Raw genomic sequence first — 7,647 nt, 5'->3', positions numbered from 1 at the left:
TTTTTTTTTTTTTTTGGAGTTTTTGGCTGGGGCTGGGTTTGAAACCACCACCTCCAGCATATGGGGCCGGTGCCTTACACCTCTGAGACACAGGTGCTACCCCAAGTTCTGGTGCTTTTTACTTCTTCTGTATTCCTTTCTAACTTCTAATAAAAATCGTATCTTACCACTGATCTGTGGTCCCTGGGTTCATTCTTTGAATCCCTGACACCAAGGACATACTGAAGAGCAAAATTCTGGTATCAGAATGGTTGGTCTTTAGAATGAATCTTACAAAAATTAGAGGGGAGGTGGGATGGAGATGGGTGTGCTCTCACCTAAGAGGCACAATGTAAAAGTATATGGCTCACCTCCCAACACGGACTTGAACACACAAATACAAACCATGTAACTTAAACATTTCTACCTTCATATTAATCTGAAATTTACAAAGAAAGAGGAGATGCAAAAATAGAACAAGTGATAAGTATTTTTGTTAGCTACTTGCCCCACAAAAGCCCCTTCCTGCTTTACAGACAGTGGGCTGCTTACCTCATCTCCCTGTCTCAATTACCTGCTGAAAATTTCAAACTTATGACCTGCCCCTAACAGCTCTTCCCACCAGAGCAGTAACTCCTTATTGACTATCCTACCACCGTCACCATTCTGAGACCTCCCCTAAGCGAACCTCTATAAGATGCACTTCTCTTTTAATCTCTCTTCTACCTTCTCTCCTCCTTGGTGCTGCTCTGCAGCATCCCTCCCCCGCCAATAAAGACCTTTCCTACAAGCCTTGGTGGTCTGTGAGATCTCTGCCGGTCGAGTACCACCCTTTCAATTTTTGATTACTTAAATATCTATTTTGGAGTCAGTGTCTCGCTCTATTGCCCCAGACTGGATTGCAGGAATGTCATAATTCACAGCACCATCGAACTCCTGGGCTCAACCAATCCTCATGGCTCAGCCTCCCAAGTAGCTGGGACTACAGCCGCCCCCAACAGCACTGGCTAATTTTTGTATTCTTAGCAGAGACAGGGTCTTGCTCTTGCTCAGGCTGATCTCCAACTTCTGAGCTAATACAATCCACCCACCTCAGCCTCCCAGAGAGATAGGATGGTAGACATGAGCCTTGACACTCGGCCTCTTTGAATATATGAAAACATCATTTTCATTTCTCAAAAAGTATATATGCATATCTGTATATAGATATGTACATAGAAACACACACACACACATAAATTCATCGGTTTTCAGGAAGGACTAAATTCTCTCAGCCTGCCTCCATTCTCTTGCCTCCAGCTCCCCCATCTTCATCGATTTCTGTTTTCACAAACCATTAATAAACTCAACAAACCAAAAGAAAATGGAAATTCTTTTTCTTTACATTTTCTGAGCTATTCTGTCTTTTAGTACTTGCTCCTTTACGCTTCCAGTGATTCCTGAGTGTCCCACGTGGAACAACAGAATATGAACAATCACTGCTAAGGATGGAAAATACCTAGAAAAATGTTTGTCTTCAACCTTTGCTGAGGAAAAATGGACACACCATTCACAGTCACAACACGTTCTGAAATCAGCTACATTAACTTTCCCCTCAGCTTAAATCCAGACGCCCATCTGACCTCAGCCTGGGCACCTTCCTTGCTTTCTTTGGGATGCTACACTTTGTCTTCTGCTTAGTCTCTTTCCACTCCTATCTTCTCCTCACTCACAACCAGCTCTCTGCTCTTTCTAATGACTTCCACCCACTCTCTAATATAAAGTAACCTTACACTTCTGTATACTAATCTTGGCCTAAAGAAAGTCTTCTGTCACCCTATGTGCAGGACCCACTGAGCAACTGAGCTTTTTCACATCTCACATCTGGTGAGAAGAAGATGGAGTCAGCCCGGCTAAAGCCTAGAAGACACAGCTAGTCTGACTTTGTGCCTGTGGCTCAGGTGGCTAAGGCAACAGCCACATACACCTAAGGTGGCAGGTTCGAATCCAGCCAGGGCCCACCAAACAACAATGATGGCTGCAACCAAAAAATAGCCGGGCGTTGTAGCCTGTGGTCCCAGCTACTTGGGAAGCGGAGGCAGTAGACTCGCTTGAGCCCAGGAGTTGGAGGTTGCTGTGAGCTGTGAGGCCACGGCATTCTACGCAGGGGAACAGCTTGAGGCTCTGTCTCAAAAGAAAAGAAAAAAAAGACACAGCTGGTCTGGTGGTTTTTGGTCCTTCCCACCTGTCTCTCATACTTATGGTTTTTTAATTTAGCTCCCACTCTAAAGATGTCCATCTTGAATAGTTGGGGATCTTAACTTTTGAACTGGAAATGTCATAAACTGTCACCACGCTGTGACATATTATTTAAAATAAGGTGCTAGCATGTGTAGCTCCTATAAGCTAAAGGCGAGCACTGCCGAGGCCCCAGGCCCCAGACCATGGCTATGTCAAGGGTGGCAGCTTCTCAGGCAGCTGGGAGAAGGCCAAAGGCTGGTGGTATTAGTACCCTCTGCAGTTGTACTCCTGGGCCTTTGTGGGCTTCCATGGCCCCTGTGCCCAGCTTGTCCATCCTACCCCTTCTCTCCCCTGCAACTCCAGCAACAAAGAGGTCAAAGAACAGGCTGCAATGCTGGGTGGCCTGCACCACACTACCAAGGAAGGCGGAATACAGGTATGGCCACCCAGGTAATGGGACGATCTTCTGGAGAAGAGGGCTGTTCACTGGCAGCAGCAGCATCGACATGCCATTGCCTAATGACCTGTATGATGCACACAACCTCTCCAAAGCTGAGAGGGTCACACCTCAGCTTATCATGCTGGCAAAGGAGGCTTTAACTAGGGAAGTAAATGGCAGCTTCTGAGATTACCTGGTTGGTGAAGACAGACGGCAGAACAAATGCATGTTGGGGATAACAACTTTTCAGACAGTGATGGAGAAAACTTGAGGAGTCTCCTCAAATAAAACGTAAACTCAATGGACTGGGAATATGGAACTGAGAAATTTGGAATTCAGTGTTGTTAAACCTCAGCCTGTATTTGAAGCACCACCTGCCCAGAAGTTTACAGCTCAAATAAAGATCTTCCTTCTGAAATACCAAGAGCAGAGGACAAATTCATGAACTTGAAATCAAACACTTTTGCTGTAAGCCATGCCAGTATGAAGCAAACCTGAAGAACAGTTTGTACAGCACATCAGAGTACACAGTGCCAAGAAATTTTTTGTTGAAAAAAGTGCAGAGAAGCAAGCAAAAGCCAGGGACTCTGACTCTTCCATTTCAGATGTGGGAGATTTGGCTTGGCAGCTGTACCTCAAAGGGCTGAGCTATAGGTTCAGCTCAGAACACCAGAGCTGGCAGGTTCAAATCTAACCCAGGCCTGCCAAACAACAATGACACCTACAACCAAAAAATAGCTGGGTATTGTGGCGGGCACCTGTCGTCCCAGCTACTTGGGAAACTGAGGCAAGAGAATCGCTTAAGACCAGCACTTGGAGGTTACTATTAGCTGTGACGCCACGGCACTCTACCCAGGGTGACAGCTTGAGGCTCTGTCTCAAAAAAAAAAAAAAAAAAGAAGTGGGAGATTTCTCTAACGGTCCCATTAACTGTGACCACTGTGGCTACAATACTAATAGATATGATCACTCTACTGCACATCTGAAACACCACCCCAGAGCTGGGGATAAAAGCGAGTCTATAAGTGCATCATCTGTACATACACAACAGTTAGTGAGTATCACTGGAGAAACCATTTTCCAAGGAAAATACATGTGTGGGGAATGTAACTATTTTTCAAACAGAAAAAACAATTACGTTCAGCATCTTAGAACTCATACAGGAGAACGCCCATATAAACATAAACTTTGTCCTTACTCAAGTTCTCAGAAGACTCCTCTAACTAGACATATGTGTACTCATTCAAATGAGAAGCCATTTAGATGTGACCAGTGCAGTTACGTGGCCTCTAATCAACATGATGTTACTCACCATCCAAGACAGGTTCACAATGGACCTAAACTTCTTAACTGCCCACACTGTGGCTACAAAACAGCAGACAGAAGCAACTTCAAAAAATACGTGAAGCTCCTTGTTAGCCCAAAGCAGTTCAATTGCCCTGTATTTGACTACTCAGCTTCCAAGAAGTGTTATCTACAGTATCGCTTCAAATCTAAGCCTATTTGTCCTAAAATAACAATGGATGTCTCAAAAGTGAAACTAAAGAAAACCAAAAAATGAGAGGTTGTACCACCAATGAAAAAACTGAAACAAGGCTTGGGCCCCTGTAGCAAGTGGTTACGGCCCCAGACACATAACACCAAGGCTGGCGGGGTCAAACCCTGGCCAAGGCCAGCTAAACAACTATGATAACTGCAACAAAAAAACAGCCAGGGATGATGCCTATGACTCAATGGGTAGCATACCAGCTCTTTCTTTCTTTCTTTCATTTATTTTTTGAAACAGAGCCTCAACTTGTTGCCCTGGGTAGAGTGCCGTAACGTCACAGCTCACAGCAACCTGCAACTCTTAGGCTTAAGTGATTCTTTTGCCTCAGCCTCCCAAGTAGCTGAGACTACAGGCACCCCCCACAACAGCCAGCCAGTTTTTGGTTGTAGTTTTCATTGTTTTTTGGCAGGCCCGGGCTGGATTCTAACCCGCCAGCTGTGGTGCATGTGGCTAGCACCCCAGCCGCTTGAGATACAGGCGCCAAGCCTACACTGGCCCTTTAAACCAAGGGTGGAGGTTTCGTACCCAGCCCCTGGGCAAACTGCAATAAAAAATGCTTGGGCATTGTGGCAGGCACTTGTAGTCCCAGCTACTCTGGAGGCTGAGGAAGGAGAATCGCCTAAGCCCAAGAGTTGGAGGTTGTTGTGAGCTGTGACTCCACAGCAGTCTATGGAGGATGACAAAAGTGAGACTCTGTCTCAAAAAAAAAAAAAAAAAAAAAAAAGCAGAGCTTTCTGGCAGGTGCCTGTGGTCCCAGCTACTTGGGAGGCTGAGGCAGGAGACTCTCTTGAGCTCAGGAAGTTGCTGTGAGCTGTAATGCCACAGCACTCTACCCAGGGGGACAGCTTGAGGCTCTGTTAAAAAAAAAAAAAAAAAAGAAAAGAAAAACCCGAAACAGAGCAGACAAAAGTAAAGGGGGCTGTGCTGGAAAGAAAAATGAGAAGTCTGTAAAAGTGGAGAATAGAGATGTTTCAAAATAGAAAAAACCTTGTAGTAGCATCTCAGTCACACAAGTGACTATTAGAACTCGCAAATTAGCAATAGAAAGTAAAGAGATGGATGGACCTACAGCAAGTAATTCCCAAAAGTTCCTTAAATCCAAGAAAAGCAAAAGGAAGATGGAAGCTGAAGCCGAATCCTTAAGTGATCCTGTGACTGATGAGGAGTCTGTGACAAAAAAGAAAAAGAAGGTAGAAAGAGAATCCAGAAGTAGTCAGGAAGCGTCAAAGGGTGACAACATAGTGGAGGAGAGTAAGAAGTAAAATGCCTGCATGAAAAAAAAAGTATAAGAACAAAACCCTAAAAAGTAAGTCAAGTAAAAGCAGCAGCAAGCCTGCTCAGAACAAGCCTGTTCAGAAAGGGCCTGGTCCTATGGAGGTTGTTGAGAAGGGGCCTGCTCAGATGGGGTCTAATCAGATGGAGTCTGCTGAGATGGGATCTGCTCAGATGGGTTCTGCTCAGAAAGGGTCTGCTCTGATGGGGCCTACTCAGATGGGGCCTGCTCCTCTGGAAGTTGTTGAGGAGGAGTGTGCTCAAGAGTAGCTGTGTCCTCCCATGGAGGCTGTTCAGGAGTCTGCTGAGCTGGGGCCTCCTCCTATGGAAGTGGTTCAGAAGAGAACTCAGGTGAACTGCTTCCAACCATAGAACCCCCTTTTCATGTGGAACCAATTCCTAAAAAATCTCCTCTCGGAAAAGATAACAAGGAAAAGTCTAATGTGCAGAGTGAAATGGCACGGAAGGAAAAAGTCCTTACTGAAGTTGGCTTAGTGCCTGTGAAAGACAGCCCAGCTGACTTCTAAAGGAAAGGATAAGGACACAGGGTATCTTACCATCATTACCAGCGCTGCTAAAGGAAAGCTTAAAAGAAGAGGCATCTGGCTTGGTGCCGGTAGCACAGTTGTTAGAGCGCTGGCTACACACACCTAGGCTGGCAGGTTCAAACCCAGCCCGGGCCAGCTAATCAACAATGACAACTGCAACTAAAAAAAAAAAAAAAAAAAAATAGCCCAGCATTGTGGTCAGTGCCTGTAGTCTCAGCTATCTGGGACACTGAGGCAAGAGAATCACTTAAGCCCAAGAGTCTGAGGTTGCTGTTAGCAGCGATACTACAGTACTCTACCGAGGGTGACATAGTGTAACTTCATCTCAAAAAAAAAAAAGTAATTTGGCTTAGCACCTGTAGATCAATGAATAGGGTACCAGCCACATACACCAAAGCTGGTGGTTTCCAGCCCAGCCTGAGCCTGCTAAACAACGATGAAAACTACAACAAAAAGAAAAAAAAAATAGCTGGTTTCATGGCCAGTAGTGCCTTTAATCCCAACTGCTTGGGAGGGTGAGGCAGGAGAATCGCTTGAGCCCAAGAGTTTGAGGTTGCTGTGCTGTGAGCTGTGACACCACCATACTCTACCAGGGGCGATATAGTGAAACTGTCTCAAAAAAAAAAAAAAGGTATCAAAAGACCAAAAATCACTCTCTGATGGTTAAGGGAACAAAGAAGCCCCTCTTCAGAGAGCAGGAGCAGAGGAGGCAGATGCCAGCCCAGCTGTTCATGGTGCTTATACCAAGGAATCCACCACTATTTCATCCTCTGGACAAAACATGAATATAACAGAGGGTGAGAGTTTAGATGGTAAATGTCAGACTGACAATATTCCTTCTGAAATAGAAATGGACACTGATCAGACACAACAGAGAATCTCCCTGGCAAAGACTCAGCAGTTGAAGACCCAGTTTCACCGTTGCTCCCTGCCCCGCCAATGGAAGAAAGTGAAGTAGTGTCCAAAGCTACTCTGACATCACCTCCTATTACCACGGCAGTAAATGAGTGTCAGGAAATTGATGAAGATGAAGGCACACACAGCCATGATGGAAGCAAGCTAACACCATATCAGAGGGTAGCGATGATTCAGGATTGCATGGGGCTCGGCCAGCTCCACAGAAACTACTAGGAAAAAAGCAAAGGAACGTTTGTCTGTAGCATCCAAAGGAGACTTTGTATCTTCTGTGATCCTTCTTTCAGATAGAAAGATTTCAGCAAGCACCTCCATTGCCATTTGGTTAATATGTGCTATCTGGAAAAAATGGCTCAAGGACAGGAGTAATGAACATTTGTAAGGCCTATTACATTTTATATATCCATTTATAATAGCAGATAGCCTTTTAAGATTTGGGGTTTTTTTTTTTAGAGGCAGTCTCATTTTATCACTCTCGGTGGTGTCACAGGTCACAGCAACCTCCAGCTCCTGGGCTTAGGCGAATCTCTTGCCTCAGCCTTCCAAGTAGCTGGGACCACAGGCTCCCACCACAACGTCTGGCTATTTTCTTCTGTTGCAGTTTGGCCTGGGCCGGATTAAACCTGCCACCTTCAGTATATGGGCCTGCCACCCTGCCCACTGACCCACAGGCACCATCCTTAATATTGGTTTAATTAGTGAACAATGTTGATTTTTTTTTTTTT

The 7,647-nt window shown here is 45.2% G+C and overlaps 1 pseudogene across 1 annotated transcript; it reads left to right on the top strand.

Annotated features, from left to right (window-relative positions):
* Nucleotides 1-2,637: 2,637 nt before the first annotated feature.
* Nucleotides 2,638-4,199, top strand: LOC100948793 (annotated as a pseudogene). The gene is made up of 2 exons (XR_001161825.1): nucleotides 2,638-3,312; nucleotides 3,538-4,199. The product of XR_001161825.1 is annotated as an RE1-silencing transcription factor pseudogene (transcript).
* The last annotated feature ends 3,448 nt before the right edge of the window (nucleotides 4,200-7,647 follow it).

This window comes from Otolemur garnettii, unplaced genomic scaffold, assembly GCF_000181295.1.
Source record: "Otolemur garnettii isolate 467f Iridium unplaced genomic scaffold, OtoGar3 scaffold00253, whole genome shotgun sequence".
In the NCBI taxonomy this organism is placed as follows: domain Eukaryota; kingdom Metazoa; phylum Chordata; class Mammalia; order Primates; family Galagidae; genus Otolemur; species Otolemur garnettii.
This window is presented reverse-complemented; position numbering and strand designations above follow the sequence as displayed.